The following is a 22,248-nucleotide window of genomic DNA, read 5'->3' on the forward strand; positions in this document are numbered from 1 at the left end:
ACTTTACCACAGTAGCAGACAGCTGCTAATTTCGGACCATGACCGTGGATTACACTTCGGTCAGTGATGGTTAGAGTGTTGCAACTGTAAATGGAAGGCTTTGTTTGATAGTCTTGTGCTGATGCTGTCTGAATAAATTATGCCATTGGATAAAAAGCGGTTTAGTTTTGAGACCTAACCCACGAGGGGGGAAGGCACAGTGGTCTGCTTCAGGAATTCCAAGCAATGAAACACAAAAAACAACCCAGGAAGGGTTCGAACAGCTACTTTCATGCAGAGACATGCATTTGGAATGTGTTCATCGTTACGGGGTCAAACAAGAGGGTAACATTACTGAAACAATGATCGGGCTACTTAGTATATAATAGAGCATACAGATTTCAAGGAGGAAACGAATGAAGACGCAGACTTCCTCGTTATCAATATGTGCGGCATATCTTTCGTGTTAAAAAAAGTAATATCCCGCTTTACCTCTTCTTACGTCTCAAATGAAATGAATGCCATGAGGAATCGAATATTTGTTGACTGCGTCTCTTCTTGCTTCCATCCTCACCAACATATTTCTTCATTCTCGTGGTAATCATGACATTCAATGTGTATGCTGCAAAAGATTGCACGTGGACAAATTCGACATCGAGGTGCAAAGCGTTTGGTATCTTACATTATATTCAATTCGAATAAGCTTCCAATGTACTTTTACTTCGTTTGTATTTTTAGATGATTATGAACGTTACGGAAAATTATCTCAAATTCTTTATGTTGAATGAGAAACATTGAATGACCCGTTTTGCTTTCCCTACGTTGAAATGATATAATTTCGGCGTTAACAGCCTTCTTCCACGCCGGAAGCTGAAACTTGTATCATTCAGGATTAATGATAATTGAATGTCTCAAATGTATACATAGCCCACAAGGCGACGTCAGAAACCATCAGGGGAGAGCGCCGCATAAAAACCAAACGTGCGCGCGCGTCTCCACTCTGAAGAACCGTATCGGAGAATCACGGCAAGCATTTCGCTGAAGAGCTGCCTCGTAAGAGAGCCGAGAAATGGCAGCGTCGTAGCAAGTATTTGTCAACACTCTGATAGTGCATTTACTTCCGGGTGTAGGCCGGCATTACCTCGCTAAATTCACTTGACATTCGTTTTCCACTGTAAGATGAGACACTTAGAAAGTATATTTAATTTCTGGACTCCAAGAACGGCGTTCTTCACATAAATAACAACTGTTTGTGTGTTTTAAGGTTGCGTTTTGAAGCTCAGGGAACATCGCAGTGACTATAGTCCGTCTGTTGTCGCCAGTGTGTCGTTAGCTCAGAGGTTATTCGTCGTATTGTGGCTTTTCTAACGCGGGGCATTCTGAATCGGAATACTCCCCTTTCATTATTAGTTCTGGGACGTGACTATTTTCCTCGGACAAGGACCAATGCTGTGAATTGGATTCGCGGACATGCCATTCACAACCTATTTGGACAAACTGTAGACTCTGTTCTCGATTTTTGGACATACCTCAACGACCGTCATTATGTCGTTGTCCGTCACCCAAAATACAGACAATTTTTCTCGAACTTCCTTGGGAGTGCTTTCCACGACCCGCCTCGCAGCTGGAATGTGTTAAGCCAAGAGTGAAGAAGGTTTCCTTTTTGAACCAATGAACATTTCTGAACTATTGAATGGAACACATCAATTTCGAGATGACCTGACTCAACATATTACCAGCGGGGCGCAGAAGGCGTCTGATCAATTACACAACAGAAATAAACAAAAAAATGAAAATAAAAATAAAATTCAGAAAAAGGAAGATTTTGTTTTGTTTGTAAGGATAGCCCTAACCTTGAATTCCCATATTTCCCCTGGTATATAGGCAGCTCTCTGGGGAAGGTTTAGTCAGGAGCCAACGCCTGAAGTGGACCAGATTTTTTTTTGTTATAGGATGAAAAGTGGCGGTGGCACTTAGTTTCTGTTTTTAGCGCCATTTTCCTAAGGGGCTTTAAAGTAAGAGAGAAAAAAAGGGGGTAATCGTCAAAAAAAGTAAAAGAAAAAAAGCAAAATTGAAAAAAAAGAGATTCCCTTGTGCATTGCGGTGCTCCTACTGTATGACATAGCAGTTCCAATCACGGTGGAAGCCGCTGACTACAACCTTTTATTTTCCGTTTTAATTAATGGAGTTGCAAACTGCTAGTAAAAATTCCTTATACGAAGTCTGAAGAATGCCTTTAAACATCAATCTTCGTCCGATTTCGACTTAGTAAATTAAGTTAATTTCATGGATGACTGCTTTGCAAATGCCAAAGTGCTTCACTGTAAAATAGATCCGGAAAAGATTCAAACCGACTGTCAACGATATAAATTTGAGCTTTGTTCGTCATATAGGTCTAACATGTCAGGAGGTTGTTTATGAAGTGCACCTGTTGATTAATATAGTTCCCTTCTTCTAAATTTTTGCAATAGCATTTAACTGTAGACGTTTTCTAACACCGGCGTTAGCAATTCCTTTCCGTTCTCTGAAACCTCCAAAACGACAAATTTTTCTGGTTTAAATCTGATGACCTTAACTATCACATCCGATCAACATTAAATACTTCATGAACCCATACATGGAACTCCAAATGTGCAGTGTTCCTGCACTGCTACAGAGCATGCATTGCAAGGTATTCACATAGTTTATCGCATAGACTTACCATAAGGAATGAAACAAGAACTGTAATACACTTTGCACCACAGACACTCACTCTGGCTTGACGAAAACATCCAAACATTGACCTAAAATTGCACAAATAATTGAGTTTGAAAGGAAAAGAAACGAGGTATGAAGCATTTATAAATTCATCGAATGTAGTGAGGTGGTTTAATTTCGTCCCAGTCTATAAAATTAATTTCGGGCCATACTCAGCTCTTGCCGCCTACTAATCAGGGCGTCTGTCTCCACTGCTTTTGAGCGTGAATGGAAATTGTAGAAATTTTCTGTGGAGCAACATTTAATAATAAAGCGTTTTAAATCATCAAAAGCGATGAGCGGGAGCAGGCGCTTACGAACGAACGGGGGAGTGCAGCGCCGCTGCTGTCGCCACGGCCGCTGCCAGTAGCCAGCAAATGGATCCCGGAGCTTTGCCGCATACGGCGTCCAGAGGAGGACAGTCTGCAGGAAATCTGCCGCAAAATCGTTACTGGATAAAATTTTGATACCGGTGTGTCAGAAAGCGAAATAGATTGAATCTGCGCTACCATTACATTCACGTCTTCAGCATTCAGACAGAAGAGGCTATAAAAATATTTTATGCCAGCTCCTCTCGATCCACTGGTATTATGAACAGAAACAACGCACGCTACCATTAGACCGCAGGCGTAATCAACCTAGAGTTTCTCTATCATGGGAGAAGTTTTCCTCCAGGAAGTGCCGCAGTCTACAGTGTTGCCAGATTGTGCAGATAACCGGACTTAGAGAATTAGCGAGTTGGCCAGTTTTTTTGTCCCATGTCGCGATCGGCGCGGACTTAGCCTCTGAAGCTGCCGGCCGCCGGTCGAATTTTATGTCAAAGAGTGTACGTCGAGATCTGTACCCTTCTGCCTCAGTATGCTTCGCGACCGCATTTTGTCTGGATGAATGAGCTCTAACATCTGACAGCTGGTTTCTAGAAATGCTACCAGATCTTTCAGACTAGGAAATGTGGTGTCAGTTGTTTTACATTCCCACTGTTTCCTCAGAGTCACACTAATGTGATCCAACAAAATGTGCGAGAGCAATATTTCATGCAATAGAATGCCGACCTGCATTACCTCAATCGCATTCAGATTACTCATTAGCTGATTAATTAATATCCATTAGTTCTTAGCAACTTCGACGTTGGGCAGATTCAGAAGTTTTTTACATGCAAATCAACAATTAACTTGGGATTGTTATACCTTTGAACGACAAATTCCATGCAATCTTACTTACTTTCTGTAATTGGTATGTTTTCAATCAGCTTACGAGGTTCACCAGACACACATGACAATAAATAATATTATCGCTGGACATCAGTTAAGGCTTCATTGCTCATAACTAGTGCCTTAAAGGTATCGAAGAAGTGCATGGATTCTGCTTTATTACCATTGAATTTTGGTAATGAAAATGCTGGGAGCTTTATTTCCCGTGCACTGCATAAACTTGCAGACTTAGGTGGTAACACAACATTTGACTGGAGCAGTGTCGCTATCTTTGATTCTAAATCTAAGAACAAGTCTTCAAATGACTCCCTCTCTGCATCTTGAGATTCTTTTACACCGTTAATCTCTGAATTTGGATGTCGTTGTATTTATCCTTGCTTGTATTTCGCAGTGCCTGCTTTAGTCTGATGTCGATGAGACTGGATCTTTCATGAAAGCTATTAACGAATGTGGAGAGTCTAGTCACTCGTGACTTGATTACTGCTCTTTTCTTAATTAAATTCGTTTCTTGACAAGATCCATGTTTCAGAGATTAGCACAATGGATAACAGTTTAAGGAAACAGGGTCACGCTGCTCACAGAGCAGGACGATGGTACCTGTAGAGCGCTGACAGGGCTGCAGCTACTGGTGAAGACGGTGACAACCGGCGCTCGCTGATGCACTGGTGTCGTGTGTAGGAACTGCTTGGCTGTGTTACGACGTCTGCTGGCTTGAGGTGCACTTCACAACACGATTCTCGTGGCTTTTGTACCTTAGAGAGCTCTAGTGCGGACGTATGTCACTGCTGATGCTTGGGAGACATGCGGAGCGTTTGGTAATCTCGGAGATCCACACAGAAAGCCATGATAACCGGATACTCGTAATTCGCGGCACGTGCAAAGCAAAGCTCATAACTTTTATGCTGGAACATGTTCGAATAGTTATATCCGCGCCCGGAGGACCAAAATGTAGGCAGCCACAAAACACGCTGTAATTCTGCGCTGCTTCGCTCTTTCCACAGTCCAAACAAATGCATACACTCGTTGCAAAGGAAAGGCAGTTGAAAATGAAAGTACATGATTGGTAAAAGTGGACTGTATTTGGACTTTACATTGCGAGACACAGCTACACATGCGTGCGCGCTGCTTGGCGGTCACAGTCCGTCTCCTTGGTCCCGGCCAGTTCCGGCTGTGCGTGTGTGGACGGCCGGGCAGAAAAAATTCTTACCTGTAACGAGCGTCCCTGAAATACAGGGGAGCAGTCTTCTCCCGATCTACTGACAAGGGGAAGGCCTCAGAGACGGCCAACCGATTCGGCTCAGATTTGGCAGGTCGCTTGTGTACAACCTAAAACGAAGGAATCTAAGATATTTTGGGTCAACACCCCCACGTTTTTGAGAAAATCACCCCTAAAGGTTATGACGAGCGATCGACTCAAAATTGGTGGGATCGATAGATAATTGTAAATAGAGCATTTTTCATCATCAAGTATTGGGTCCGAAAACGCATACTTTTCCAGAAATCGAGGTAAGAAACTTTTACAACTGTCGCAGACAGCACCGATAGCGCAACGGCCAAGGTAACTGGTCGGGAATCGGAAAACCTGGGTTCGAATCTCGAAGAAACCTAGCCGATGTTATTCTTCTCGTTTGTATTTTTCCATATCTCAATTGATAGGGATAGAAGGGTTAACAAGGTAAGTAAATCAATAAGGAATGATAATAAGAAGGTAAGCAAACTAATTTCCCAAACGCCATGAGTTAGTAAAGCATTAAACTTTTAACCCTTGTCACATGAAAACAACTCCGAGTAGAAGTGCTGCGACTTCCTCACGAGGGATCACAGATAACCAACCGTGCGACGCTTGTTTACAGCGAGGCACGGGATAGAATGCACGCGTGGACAGTTATGTTGTCCCGGTTGCCTCTTCGTCATATCATAGGGAAGGAACAGTGTAGCTGTCGAAAGATTGCATTCATTAGATGCTCCTGGTGCCGTGAGTATATTTGTTTCGAACGTTTATGTGACAGGTACCATCCATCTAGTTGTTCTAAGAAAAGTGAGGACACGTAACAGTGACTGGAAGAGCCATTTTAAAGTGACTTGGAGTAACATTTTAGTTGTTTACTATCCCAAGAGGTTTGAGAAATTTATTTGCCTACCTTTATTATCATTCCTTGTTGATTTACTTACCTTATTAACCCTCCTATCCCTATCAATTGAGATATGGAAAACTACAAACCAAAATAACAACATCCACTACGCTTCTTCGAGATTCGCAGCTAGTTACCTTGGCCGTTGCGCTATCGGCGGAAAGCGTTGACCATGTGGGTACAGACGCGGCAGTTGTAAAAGTTTCTGACCTCGATTTCTGGAAAAGTATGCCTTTTCGGACCCCATACCTGGTGATGAAAAATGCTCTCTTTACAATTATCTATCGATTCCGCCAACTTTGAGTCGATCGCTCGTCATAACCCTTAGGGATGATTTTCTCAAAAACGCGGGGGTGTTGACCCAAAATATCTTAGATTTCTTCGTTTTAGGTTGTGCACAAGCGACCTACCAAATCTGAGCCGAATCGGTTGGCCGTGTCTGAGGCCTTCCCCTTGTGAGACGAATTTAAGGATGGGTAATAACAATTTTAAAAGAGCGACCCACTGTGCATGGTCTTGGTGACCATCTCAAAAGATCTACGGTCACCTCCATATTTGATACTTACCAGTTGAGGAGTTCATGGGATGTGGGTTATGATGTTATCCATGAATCTAGATGGGATTACCCATTAACACAGTCACATTTAGGCAATAGCTGATGAAAAGTGAACAAAGGGTAGTGGATTCAAGGGCAGAGGGGAAAAAGTGCCGAGGCAAGCACCAAAAGACCCCTGTGATAGTCTGGTCAGGTAGCAAGAACAGTAGCAATTTTCTTGCCCTCTGCGACAAATCGTGGAAGGGTATCGTCGTTGTTAGTTTTGGGTACTGCGCAATGCTTGGTACCATTGTCATAGCTTAAGTCAACATAAAGAACATCAGTGCTTTCGAGGAGGGGTGCTGCCAGGCTGGACGACTGCGAAGTCTCCTGTACCAGCTGCAGCGTCTGTAGTTGTAACATTGCCAAGATTGTCAAATAAGAGGTAACATCCTAAATACAGGACGCCTGTAGCAACATCATTTTTGAATGAAACACACTTATATCTATTTACAAGTCGCATCCTAGCCAATAGAACCGTGTGAAATATATCATGCGACTTTTTTGCTAATGTAGCAATTATTATCTTACCTGAACACAGTATCTCAAGATGAAGTAGAAAATTGACCAGTCACCTCCCATCTAGTCCAACGCCATCTAACAGGTGCACTGTGTACCCAAAGAGCCGGTCAGCCAGGGAGCTGCCACCAGTCGCAGGCCAAGCTAATCTTCTACTTCCTACCACCTGAGCACTCCCATTGTCAGCCGTAGCACAATACAGCCCAACTCAGGCTGACTGCAGCATCATCCATGATATAGACTCGTCAATTTGAAAAAAAATCGAAATGGGGATGTTGTTTTGTCAATACGCCTCTAATTTCTCACATGAAATGTAGATTCCTCCCTTTTATACGAGTTATATTTGAATAGAAAAAATCAGACCATACACGCATTTTCACGTCACTAAAGTATCGTTACTTGTTGTGAAATTCCTGTATAACTCTATGACATAGGCTACATTTCCTCTAAGTATTCTACCATCAGGTAGAAAAATCAGTTTTTATTGGCCACGTCCTGCATCACAGGACTACAATATTAAACTCATTTTCGGCTCATGACTGAGAGCTAAGAGCATGCTCTACCTCTGATGCAGGATGCCTCCGCACTTTCGAACCCTCTTAAAGTAAACAAATGTCTCGTCAAACGAAGTCTCTCAAGGTAACAGCACAGAGAAGCTGTAAATGTCAAGTTTATACTAGGTGTCACTTTATAAATTAGAGAATATACCTGATTTTATTAGGATGGTCATCTTGCTCTGTATAGGTTCTATTAAAACATTTCACTGCAACGAACAAACGCCTGGTTGACGCCCCAACTCTCGAATCATATCGGTGGATCTCTCGCCCTTGCATCCACCCACCTGGCGGCACTCATTGATATCATATTGATTGGATAATTAATTAATTTGATCATGAGAGTCGCTTTCTTGCTGAGTAACTTTTTTTCTGCAGTCAGATTACAGAAGCTTTCGTGACGTCTCGGAGGGCTTCCCACAGGCCACGTAAATACTTCCTCTGGTGCCTAAGTGGGCGGTAAGCCTCGTCAGATAGCTGAGGACATGTAACGCTATTTGCATTCTGTCTCTCGGTTGTCTTGTCATGCTGGTGGAAGTAACTCACTTCGAATTCTGCTATACGGCTCCCAAACTTTTCCTGCTGAGAACTGTCGGTCTATGGGGTCAGTAAAGTGTTTAAATCTCTTCTCCACTCACAGACTGCATGTAAACAGCTGTCACTGGGGCACAAATCTCCGCCTGTACATCAAGGCTGTACTGCCCCCAGCCGACAACCAACCACTTTCGCGCCTTGCCAGACAGCTGTTGATGATTCCAGACTTGCAAAACTTATCCTATCCTTCCCAGGGCTGGGTGCTTCAATTTCACTGGGGCAAATACCAGGATGTTGAACAATATGCTTCCCCACATCCCTCCTGCAACAAGAAACGTTCTGAGATGTGTGTTCGAAATTACCAGTATACTGACCACCACATCCCAAATGAGTACGGGTCTGCAGACCTAGGTTTCCCTCAGAATACAGCTCTGGGAATCCCTGGAGAGAAGACGATGTTATTTTCGAGGAACACTATCGAGAACTGGCATTTGAAGCTGACCACAGAAGGATTGCACTGCCGCCAATGTACATTCCGCATAAGTACCACGAAGATAAGATACAAGAAATTAGCGTTCACAGGGAGACATATAGGTGGTCTTTTTCCCTCACTGTATTTTTGAGTGCAATAGGAAAAGGAATGACCAGCAGTTGTGCAGAATACCCTGCACCACACTCCGTATGATGGCTTGTGAAGTAAACATATAGATGGAAATTTAGTGTACCTATTAAGATGTCAGTCCATCCATTTATAGGCACATAAAACTCAAGGAAGAATGTTGTCTCTCATTTACTGAGAAAACAATAGGCGGAACTTTTGCTGCTGATCGTCTTTCTGTAGAAACCTTCATATTAGCCCCTAATTTTCTCATTGCAGTTATTCGTGTGACGTATGTGAGAGATTGTGATATGTTTGCCTACGATACTTACAAGAAGAAACGGTATAGAGCTCACCTCTCAACTCCCCTTTCGTCACAGTAGCGCTTACTTGCCTATTCTCGGGACTCTTTCAGTCTTCTACATATAGTGTTTGAATCCACCTGATTTCGACAAGGAGGAGATGTCCCCTGTCAATTTACAGATCCCCGCTATTTCTCTCGAAATCCCTTCATGTTCTGGCAGCACTGTCCCATCAGTTAGAAGGCTGCCAGGTAGAGAGCTATCGTAACAACAAAAATAGCGCTCTAATGTACAGGAGAAAACACACAACCGTGCAGAGTTCAGATGGAGTGCACAAAGAAATTCAGAAGCATAACATCTACAATTCATCGATATCGAATGACTGACTATAAATATCCCTCCTGTACATGACCTGATCTCTTTTATTGTATTCCTATGATTACCACGCTAGAAATACGACAGTGTAATGGTGTCCAAGTCTTCGTTGACAGCACAGTCTCTCTCTCTCCTTGTTATTTTTGTAAAACACAGGTGAATAAAACTATAAGAACTTCACTAACGTCACGTAACCTGGTAGAGAACTCAATAAAATTTTACCATATCTCTCTCTTCTTACATATCGAGAAACTAATACCGTCTACATGTTGGCACAACTATATGTGATGATCACATTTAATAGACATATAATGGTCCAATGGAGATGGTGACCAGTGGTCGAAATCGCTTCCACAGACCTATTTAAAGTTCTGTTTCTTTTACTGGAGGAAGACCATATTGACTAACAAATGTACAGAATCCTATGACCAATACAGCAACTTTTCAGATCTATAGTGTTACGCTTTCTGGTAGAAATGTTGTTTATGTTTTGGAATCATGTCTCTCCATTCAGCCACACACTTATGTTTGATCATATGGAGATATCTTTTAAAGATAACAGCCACTGGTGAATCATATTTGTGACACTCTCAGTACTGGGACAAAACCTGTTCGGGCCCACTCTCCTTTGTTGCCAGATGTATCCAAGATGTCGCTGATGACCTCATCCAAGATGGCAGTGTGTAGACTTGGCAACAGCACATGACGTCATCCAAGATGGCGGCTGTGGCGTCATACAAGGTAGCGGATTTTGGCGGGAAGTTTGAATTTTGGCAGGAAAGTGCTACACTCCCCTCCCCCAGAAAAATGGCGGGAAATTCTAATTCCATCAGGATAAAGCATCACACCAAGGTTATCGCTACTAAGCAAAGAAAATCGTGGGAAGATAGGCCACTTGGGCTACTTCCACTAACCTAAGTCACCTCCTATAAACTTGCACCAAGTTTGAATTTTGGCAGTAAACAAAGGTCACTTGGGATTTCGCTGCTAATCTACCAAAATGGCGTGAAAGAAAGAGCACTTTAAGTAATGCAAGATGGCGACATCCAGTGTGTTCACCACGAGATCCGGATCCCAACTGACTTGTCCAGATTGCCACCGCCAGAGGGCGATACCGTGATGTCAGCGGATTACGCAAGTACCGTAATTCAAGATGGTGGCAAACAGTGTGTTCACCATGAGTCCTAGTACCAGCAGAGAGCGCTACCAGGGACTTGGAATGAATTTTCGCGAGTGCAATGCCCACCTGGACTTGGAAGGAAATAGTTAAAGTCTCCACCACGATCCTCAACCGACCACCACGTCCCATTACCAACCCATGTTGGTGAGCTAACATGTACCAACGTGTACTAACGTGCACAGTGCTTGACGTCATCCAAGAGGGTGGGGCGAAATGGCAGGAAAACTACTCTGCCTATACTAAACAGAAGTTTTTATTATTTTGCAAGCAATGTCTCCACCACGAGATCTACACTCCAACTGACCTAGTTCACATTACTGCCACCAAAGGGTACTTTAATCCCTCCTGTGACGTAATTCCAGATGGTGGTCTGTAGGGGGAAAATGGCGCGAAAATGACTCAGGCTGTGCTGGGCTGCTGGGGAGAGTAAGGAAGGACTGCACTCTATTTACTTTGGAACATTTTATTTAGCGATGGAGTACATTTATCACACTGACACAAAACACCCGCCCTGATGTGCTTGGGGGCACAATACACAGTCTGCAGATATCCAAACAACTCCTAATTTTCCCAAATAATTTCAGTACAGACCTGCAAACTGCTCCTAAATTATGTGTAGACACGCACAGTGCTCGTAAACTGTCCAAATAGCGCATGGCACAGCCTACAGCCCCGCTCGCAAAATAATGCAACCAACGCACACAAGTACCATCCCCCACACACTGTCCACTGGACCGCGAAGTGATGCGGTCGTCAGCTGTAAAACCACGCACAGATGCCAGCACACATGTGGCGGGGACATCCCATTCATACTTGATTTGTGAGAAATTCCTATCCAAATATGTGTTCACCTAGACACACATGCTGATGTGATCGCGCGGGAGTGCAGCCGTGAGCCGCCGCTGAACGCAGGTGCAAGTTGATGACACGATCGAATAGAAGCGAAGACATATTAACAGAGCGCAGATGCTCCAAGCTGGGCTGCGCGTGTGGGTTCGTCACTACCCTCCCTCTAACTGCGGTCCAGTGAAGATGCTGCAGATATCCATTCCAGAATAGCACAAGATGCTTTCTCCTTAGCGATTCTAATGGACCATGTGTAACATATGCCCGACGCATCGCCGCGCGTAGCTACTTACCATCACAAGTGCAATCTAGCAACGTTCTCAGTGGTATACTGAAGCCACATTGCTATCTAAAATAATAAGCTGTGTCCGAGTTTCAAAGGTATAAAAAATTTATTAAACAATGAGAGTTTTCAAAAGACAATGATTTTCTCATCGTATTTGCCTCATAAACATACATTGTACACATTGCAGATTGTATTTTTAAAGTTAATACAGCAATATTAATAACCATCAGAAGATTATTTGTTAACTGATCACTTTGTACAATAATATTATGCAGTAATAAAATATAATGAAATTTTTAAGTTAGATTTAAAAGGTAGGGGCTTTAGAGCACTGTTTCTCCTTTTCTATTAAGCCCATACTACACGCCATTTTTCATGCAATTAAATGTAATGAGGATGTAGCACAGAGAAAGAAATCAAACTTGAAAAATATGTGTTACCTTAATGTACAACAATGACGAACAACTGTTACCTATTACTAAATTTCTCAAAGTCACTTACAATGCATGCCTTGCTTGAGCTGTTACCAGCAGCTGAAATGATGACTCTGTTCTTTCAATTTCAATAAGTAGCAATGTTGCCCGGGTGTGAAAGTTGTAAAACACATTTCTGGATATTCAGAGTTTTGTCAGTTCAAAGACTATTATTTTGAACAGGCCAAAGCCAGTTGATACATCATGGCACCTGAAGATGCACAGACATTGCCATTCTTCTAACGAGATTGGGAAGTATAAAGGGAAGGAAATTTAAGACTGAACAGGATTGGCACAAAGAGGCAAATGTAGTGCCACGCAGTTGGCAGTGACTTGCAGAATACTAACGTAGCCGTAGATATAGGAAGTCTGGTGTCAAAAGGAAACTGTGCATGCAGTAGACCAAGGCTTCCTTTTAGCATATTCAGTGATACTGCTTTATAAGACTATGGTACACTACAACCCCTAGAAGTGTATAACAGGAATTGTGAAACACCCGGTATAAAATGTTTACTCATGTAACCATTCTAGGGATTCTCCTAATTCGGATAAAAACTACAATACTTTTTGTCTATACTGATCAATGTTTGAAGTGTGTATATAAAATATGCAAATTTTCTTGCTTGTAAAACTTATTTAGAGTATTTAAATGCCTGCTTATCCTTCTTAGTATCTCAATGAGAATGATCCAAATGAAGTATACAGCCTCAGCAAGGTGCACTGTTGTTTGGTTTACTGATGCCATATCCCCATGCATTCATTATACTTGAGGAGAAGCTGTAAATGTGGCAGTGAAGGTAATGACACATTGGCTGCTCAGCAGTCAGCACCACATGCAGAGGACATATCTTGGTTGTCACAGTCCTGCAGTGATCATCATGTTGGCCATGACAAGCTGTTTCCTGACGCTAGCTGCTCTTTCGTTGATATCCAGTCTTATTTAGTTCTGTCCTGCCAGCATTAAAATCTCTCTTTGCCATCTGGCTTCACTAAGGAGATGGTACTTGAAACAAAGGTTTTCCTGCTGTGAAGACATTGAGCAACAGTTTCATGCCCATGAAGTGGCTGTCTGCCGTCAGTGTTGACTTTGCTCTTTTCAGATTCCACTATTACTCTCCACCTGATGCTGAATGGTGTTATTATAGCCGGAACTTAGATCTTTTCGATTGGGATTTGGTGTCAAGCATCCTGTCTCCTCGTGGCAAGTTTGCTATTTTGAGTGGCAGGATTTGTGCCACACAAGGGAAACATGTTCTCCTGCAGATCAGCACAAGCCTAAAGCCAATGTGTGAAGCACATGTGGGCTTGCTCACCAAATTGTTCCTTTGGGTTTTCTTAAGATATTGTTTCATGCTGTGACCTTCATTCTGACATTGTTACATTGCTTATTAAATGTCAGATTCCTATCAAGAATAGTCCCCAGGTACTTAGGGGTAGAGCTATGGTTGAGAGGAGTTCCCATCATGAGACTTTTAACTTGTAGTTGCCATGTTTGTTGTGGAGGTGGAATGTGCTGGTTACTGTTTTGCTAGGATTTGGCTTCAGGCTGTTGACTCTGCAATACTCTTACAGGTCACCACAAGAAGACAAAAATTGTCTTTCAACATCTTAAAATGTCTTAAACTGGGTCAAGTGCAACAGATCATTGGCATAAATAAATGAGATCTTGTTTGAATCTTGGTTACTCCTCTTTTGTTAATCTGTTATCCTTAAGCTGCAAAGCTTCTTAAGAAGTCAATCACTTTTTAATGATACAGTTACATACATTTTTTTACTTCCTAATAAAGAATTAATTTCAAATATCAGTTATGACAATATTAACTTCAAATTTCTGTTAAGCGGTAGGAGAAGAGCACCAAGTGCGGAAATTTTTTTTTAATTAATGATTTGTGGAATAAAGCTTTACTTATCATCATCAAAGAATTTTCGAAACACCATCCAGCCTCGAGTACCAGGGAAGTGAGGTACCTCAATGCGAAAATGATAGAGGCACAGGATAATCATTTAAGAGGCACTGTCCGCAAGCTGACACTGTCACAAAAAAGAAGAACAACTGAACTATGTATTCAATACCAGAGAAGGAAAGTTGCTACTCACCATACAGCGGAGATGCTGAGTCGTGATAGGCACAATCAAAAGATTCACACACTCATAGCTTTCAGCCTAATAAGGCCTTTGTCAGCAGTAGACACACATACACACATGCGCACACACACACACACACACACACACACACACACACACACACACACACACACACACACACTCACGCAAACACAACTTGCACACACCTCTGCAGTCTCAGAGAGCTGAAACTACACTGCGAGCAGCATCACCAGTGCATGGCGGTGGTGGCGGCAACTGGGTGGGGGTAAGGACGAGGCTGGGGAAGGGAGGGGGAGGAGTAGTATGGTGGGAGTGACGGACAGTGAAGTGTTGCAGTTTAGACAGAGGGCAGGAGAGAAGGTGCGGAGGGGGGAGGGGGTAAGTAGCGGAAAGGAGAGAAATAAAAATAAAAATAAATTAAAAGGCCGGGTGTGGCGGTGAAATGATGGCTGTGTAGTGCTGGAATGGGAACAGGGAGGGGACTGGATGGGTGAGGACAGTGACTAAAGAAGGTTGAGGCCATGAGGGTTACGGGAACATAGGATGTATTGCAGGGAAAGTTCCCAGCTGCGCAATTCAGAAAAGCGGGTGTTGGTGGGAGTGACACACATGGCACAGGCTGTGAAGCAGTCATTGAGATGAGGGGTATTGTGTTTGGCATCATGTTCAGCAACAGTGTGGTCCCCTTGCTTTTTGGCCACAGTTTGTTGGTTGTCATGCCTAGATAGAATACGGAGAGTGATTGAAGCATAGCTTGTAAATCACATGACTGGTTTCACAGGTAGCCCTGCCTTTGATGGGATAGGTGATGTTAGTGACCGGACTGGAGTAGGTGCTGGTAGGAGCATGTATGGGACAGGTCTTGCATCTAGGTCTATTACAGGAGTATGAGCCATGAGGTAAGGGATTAGCAGCAGGGGTTGTGTAAGGATGGATGAGTATATTGTGTAGGTTCGGTGGATGACGGAATAACACGGTAGGAGGGGTGGGCAGGATAGTGGGTAGAACATTTCTCATTTCAGGGCTCGACAAGAGGTAATTGAAACCCTGGCAGAGAATGTAATTCAGTTGCTCCAGTCCCAGATGGTACTGAGTTGCGAGGGGAATGCTCCTCTGTGGCCAAACTGTGGGACTTTGGGAGGTGGTGGGAGACTGGAAAGATAAGGCACGGGAGATTTGTTTTTGTACACTGATGTTGTTGTTGTTGTCTTCAGTCCTGAGACTGGTTTGATGAAGCTCTCCATGCTACTCTATCCTGTGCAAGCTTCTTCATCTCCCAGTACCTGCTTCAATCTACATCCTTCTGAATCTCCTTAGTGTATTCATCTCTTGGTCTCCCTCTATGATTTTTACACTCCATGCTGCCCTCCAATACTAAATTGGTGATCCCTTGATGCCTCAGAACATGTCCTACCAACTGATCCCTTCTTCTAGTCAAGTTGTGCCACAAACTCCTCTTCTCCCTAATTCTATTCAATACCTCCTCATTAGTTACGTTACCTACCCATCTAATCTTCAGGATTCTTCTGCAGCACCACATTTCGAAAGCTTCTATTCTCCTCTTGTCCAAAATATTTACCGTCCATGTTTCACTTCCATACATTGCTACGCTCCATACAAATACTTTCCGAAACGACTTCCTGACACTTATACTCGATGTTAACAAATTTCTCTTCTTCAGAAACGCTTTCCTTGCCATTGCCAGTCTACATTTTATATCCTCTCTACTTCAACCATCATCAGTTATTTTGCTCCTCAAATAGTAAAACTACTTTAAGTGTCTCATTTCCTAATCTAATTCCCTCAGCATCACCTGACTTAATTTGACTACATTCTATTATCCTCGTTTTGCTTTTGTTGATGTTCATGTTATATCCTCCTTTCAAGACACTATCCATTCCATTCAACTGCTCTTCCAAGTCCTTTGCTGTCTCTGATAGAATTACAATGTCATCGACGAACCTCAAAGTTTTTATTTCTTCTCCATGGATTTTAATACCTACTCCGAATTTTTCTTTTGTTCCCTTCACTGCTTGCTCAATATACAGATTGAATAACATCGGCGATAAGCTACAACCCTGTCTCACTCCCTTCCCCACCACTGCTTCCCTTTCATGCCCCTCGAGTCTTATAACTGCCATCTGGTTTCTGTACAAATTGTAAATAGCCTTTCGCTCCCGGTATTTTACCCCTGCCATCTTCAGAATTTGAAAGAGAGTATTCCAGTCAACATTGTCAAAAGCTTTCTCTAAGTCTACAAATGCTAGAAATGTAGGTTTGCCTTTTCTTAATCAAGCTTCTAAGATAAGTCGTAGGGTCTGTATTGCCTCACATGTTTCAATATTTCTACGGAATCCAAACTGATCTTCCCCGAGGTCAGCTTCTACCAGTTTTGCCATTCGTCTGCAAAGAATTTGCGTTAGTATTTTGCAGCTGTGACTTATTAAACTGATAGCTCAGTAATTTTCACATCTGTCAACACCTGCTTTCTTTGGGATTGGAATTATTATATTCTTCTTGAAGTCTGAGGGTATTTCGCCTCTCTCATACATCTTGCTCAACAGATGGTAGAGTTTTGTCAGGACTGGCTCTCCCAAAGCTGTCAGTAGTTCTAATGGAATGTTGTCTACTCCAGGGGCCTTGTTTCGACTTAGATCTTTCAGTGCTCTGTCAAACTCTTCACGCAGTATCGTATCTCCCATTTCAGCTTCATCTACATCCTCTTCCATTTCCATGATATTGTCCTCAAGTACATCGCCCTTGTATAGACTCTCTATATACTCATTCCACCTTTCTGCTTTCCCTTCTTTGCTTAGAACTGGGTTTCCATCTGAGCTCTTGATATTTATACAAGTGGTTCTCTTTTCTCCAAAGGTCTCTCTAATTTTCCTGTAGGCAGTATCTATCTTACCCCTAGTGAGATAAGCCTCTACATCCTTTCATTTGTTCTCTAGCCATCCCTGCTTAGCCATTTTGCACTTCCTGTCGATCTCATTTTTGAGACGTTTGTATTCCTTTTTGCCTGCTTCATTTACTGCATTTTTATATTTTCTCCTTTCATCAATTAAATTCAATATTTCTTCTGTTACTCAAGGGTTTCTACTAGCCCTCGTCTTTTTACCTACTTGATCCTCTGCTGCCTTCACTACTTCATCCCTCAAAGCTACCCATTCTTCTTCTACTGTATTTCTTTTCTCCATTCCTGTCAATTCTTCCCTTATGCTCTCCCTGAAGCTCTCTACAACCTCTGGTTCTTTCAGTTTATCCAGGTCCCATCTTCTTAAATTCCCACCTTTTTGCAGTTTCTTCAGTTTTAATCTACAGTTCATAATCAATAGATTGTGGTCAGAGTCCACATCTGCCCATGGAAATGTCTTACAATTTAAAACCTGGTTCCTAAATCTCTCTCTTACCATTATATAATCTATCTGAAACCTGTCAGTATCTCCAGGATTCTTCCATGTATACAACCTTCTTTTATGATTCTTGAACCAAGTGTACAAGGATGGGAGGATAATTACTGACAGTGAAGGCTTCAGTGAGACCCTCGGTATATTTAGAGAAGGACTGCTCATCACTGCAGATGCGATGACCACAGGTGGCTAGGCTGTACGGAAGGGACTTCTTGGTATGGAACGGGTGGCAGCTGTCAAAGTGGAGGTATTGCTGGTGGTTAGTAGGTTTGATATGGACGGAGGTACTGATGTAGCCATCTCTGAGGTGGAGGTCAACATCTAGGAAGGTGGCTTGTTGGGTTGAGTAGGACTAGGTGAAGCAAATGGGGGAGAAGTTGTTGAGGTTCTGGAGGAATGTGAATAAGGTGTCCTCACCTTCAGTCCAGATAGCAAAGATGTCATCAATGAATCTGAAAACCAGGTGAGGGGTTTAGGATTCTGGGTTTTTAGGAAGGATTCCTCTAGATGGGTGAATAGGTTAGCACAGGATCGTGCCATGTGTGTGGCCATAGCCATACTGCAGATTTGTTTGTAGGTAATGCCTTCAAAGGAGAAGTAATTGTGGGTGAGGATATAGTTGGTCATGGAGACTAGAAAGGAGGTTGTTGGTTTGGAATCCATAGAGCATCTGGAAAGGTAGGTCTACCACTCCCAGCACTCCCACCTTCTACATGGTTCCTAAAGTCCATAAACCCAAACACCCAGGAAGTCCCATTGCGGCCGATTACTGTGCCCCCACTGAGAGAATCTCTGCTCTCATAGACCAAGACCTTCAACCTGTTACCCGGAACCTATCCTCCTATATAAAAGATACCAACCATTTCCTCAACCGACTCTCCACAGTTCCTTTCCCTTTGCCACACGGTACCCTGCTCATCACTATTGATGCCACTTTCCTGTACACTAACTTTCCTAATGCCCATGGCCTTACTGCTATCGAGCACTACCTTTCCAGACGCCCTATGGATTCCAAACCAACAACCTCTTTCCTAATCTCCATGACCAACTATATCCTCACCCATAATTACTTCTCCTTTGAAGGCATTACCTACAAACAACTCTGCGGTATGGCTATGGGCACCTGCATGGCACCATCCTATGCTAACCTATTCATAGGCCATCTAGAAGAATCCTTCCTAAAAACCCAGAATGCTAAACCCCTCACCTGGTTTTCAGATTCATTGATGATATCTTTGCTATTTGGATTGAAGGTGAGGACACCTTATTCACATTCCTCCAGAACCTAAACAACTTCTCCCCCATTTCCTTCACCTAGTCCTACTCAACCCAACAAGCCACCTTCCTAGATGTTGACCTCCACCTCAGAGATGGCTACATCAGTACCTCCGTCCATATCAAACCTACTAACCACCAGCAATACCTCCACTTTGACAGCTGCCACCCGTTCCATACCAAGAAGTCCCTTCCGTACAGCCTGGCCACCCGTGGTCATCGCATCTGCAGTGATGAGCAGCCCTTCTCTAAATAAACCGAGGGTCTCACTGAAGCCTTCATTGACAGTAATTATCCTCCCATCCTTGTACAAAAACAAATCTCCTGTGCCTTACCTTTCCAGTCTCCGACCACCTCCCAAAGTCCCACAGTCCGGCCACAGAAGAGCATTCCCCTCGTAACTCAATACCATCTGGGACTGGAGCAACTGAATTACATTCTCCGTCTGGGTTTCGATTACCTCTTGTTGAGCCCTAAAATGAGAAATGTCCTACCCACTATCCTTCCCACCCCTTCTACCACAGTATTCCGCCATCCACTGAACCTACGCAATATACTCGTCCATCCTTACACAACCCCTTCTCCCAGTCCCTTACCTCATGGCTCATACCTCTGTAATAAACCTAGATGCAAGACCTGTCCCATACATCCTCCTACCACCACGTACTCCTGTCCGGTCACTAACATCACCTATCCCATCAAAGGCAGGGCTACCTGTGAAACCAGTCATGTGATTTACAAGCTAAGCTGCAACCACTGTGCTGCATTCTATGTAGGCATGACAACCAACAAGCTGTCTGCCCACATGAATGGCCACCGACAAACTGTGACCAAAAAACAAGTTGATCTCCCTGTTGCTGAACACGCTGCCAAACAAGATACCCCTCATGTCAATGACTGCTTCACAGCCTGTGCCATATGGATCCTTCCCACCAACACCAGCTTTCCTGAATTGTGCAGGTGGGAACTTTCCCTGAAATACATCCTACGTTCCCGTAACCCTCATGGCCTCAACCTTCATTAGTCACTGTCCTCACCCATGCAGTCCCCTCCCTGTTCTCATTCCAGCACTACACAGCCATCATTTCACCGCCACACCCAGTCTTTTAATTTCTTTTTATTTTTATTTCTCTCCTTTCCGCTACTTACCCCCTCCCCCCTCCGCACCTTCTCTCCTGCCCTCCGTCTAAACTGCAACACTTCACTGTCCGTCACTCCCACCATACTACCCCTCCCCCTCCCTGCCCCAACCTCCTCCTTACCCCCACCCAGTTGCCGCCACCACCACCATGTACTGGTGGTGCTGCTCGCAGTTTAGTTTCAGCTCTCTGTGACTGCAGATGTGTGTGCAAGTTGCATTTGAACGCGTGCATCAGAACATTTAACAGAAGTGAGATGCATATTGGAGGGCCTCAGTCATGATTTTTATTCACATAAATTAATACTTCCTGGGGATTTTCATTTTAGGCCCCTTATAGCACTGGCTCACTTGAGGTAAACTATATAAACATGAACTTAGAGCCCAGGTTTCAGTCCTTATTCAGTTCTTTAGGAACTGGAGATGCCACAATCTCCATAGCTAAAAATGCCACATATTGCTACTCAGTTTTGATGTTGAAATTTGTTTGCAAACACATCCAACGATATGCTTTTTCCTTGCAATGTTACATGTATCAGTATGTATGAAGATCAGACATGTCTTATTAAATGCAACTCAAGATGTCTCCCCAGTTATGATTTTCCTGGTAATTTTTAAATCATTTCTAAATGTCTATGAATATATTAATTTTATTTAATTTTATATACAGAGTTTGCTCACATAAATATCAAGCTGACTTATGTAATAAATTTTCAGTTTGCTGTTTAAGAAGTGAACTAGCCTCAAAATCAATGTCAGTCACCACCACTGGGGTTTTTTTCATTGTGTCTGGTGACTTCTTAAACTCAAAGGTGGTGCATCTGTATTCAAGATTACTTAAGGGGATGCCCTAATCCTCCATTAAAGTCAAACAAAATTGTTAATAACTAAATGCACAGTAAACCAAGTTTGTTGGAATTTTCAGGATTTCTGCACAAAACCTAGAAACATTGAATTTCAGTTGCCTGGTTTGCCAATATCATAGAAGTGGCCAAGTATTTAGTTCATAATTTACAAGAGGAAACTTAAAGAGATTGTTTACAAAGCATTTAAATGACTAGAATCTTCAAGTATGTGGGATCTGTACAACATTGGACAAATAGGGGACAATAACTTTATGCAAATACAAACAGTGGGAATCATCACAGAATTGTTTGGCTGACAAGAAAGTATAATAATTTGCTTCAAAATCTTAACTAGCAGACATCAGAAGAAATACACTGAACAAATACATACACACAAGTACAATCCCTACACAGACATGATGAAAAAATTAAGGCTCATAACAGCTAGCATAATCGATATAATAAATTATGCCGCTGATGATACATCCTTAGATGCAGTGGGAGTAAGCCACAATATATTGTACAATAAAACACACCTTATGACTGACATGTACTTTACAGCAATTTGTGGAGTACAAATGTTGATGTCGTTATCTGATGGCAAGACAAGGTTCAAGACATTTTGAGTGACAATGACATACAGGTCACAGCACTGATTATAAAAAACTTTTGTTTAGGAAATGGTGACAGGTCACAAAAACTCAGTCTGCATTAAGGGATGTGATGATGGCATCTCAGTTTTTCAGTTTTAGTACCAGAGGTCAAACAGAATTTGAGTAGTAATATGTTGGACTGTATCTTGAATGTTACTGTTGTTATCCTCAGTCTGAAAAATGGTTTGATGCAACTCTCCACACTATCTTCCAGAAGTCTCTCAATCTCTCCATAACTACTGCAGCTTGTATCCATTTTAACATCCTTGGGCCACTGTAGTGTGGAACTGGCTACCATGCCAAGCCAAGATAGGAGTAGTAGTAGTGTGGTGATGCCCATGAAGATAGCCCCAAGCTGGAGTGTGTGACACCATGGCTGATGTTTCACCATGAAACGTATCATGCAGGTGGCTGGGAGATCCCAGGAATCTAACCCAAAAGCCAGAACAATAGCAGCATGGAAAAATAAATCGTAATGCAAGCAAGAAAGGTAATTAC

This window comes from Schistocerca piceifrons, chromosome 3 (assembly GCF_021461385.2).
Source record: "Schistocerca piceifrons isolate TAMUIC-IGC-003096 chromosome 3, iqSchPice1.1, whole genome shotgun sequence".
NCBI classification, from domain to species: Eukaryota; Metazoa; Arthropoda; class Insecta; order Orthoptera; family Acrididae; genus Schistocerca; species Schistocerca piceifrons.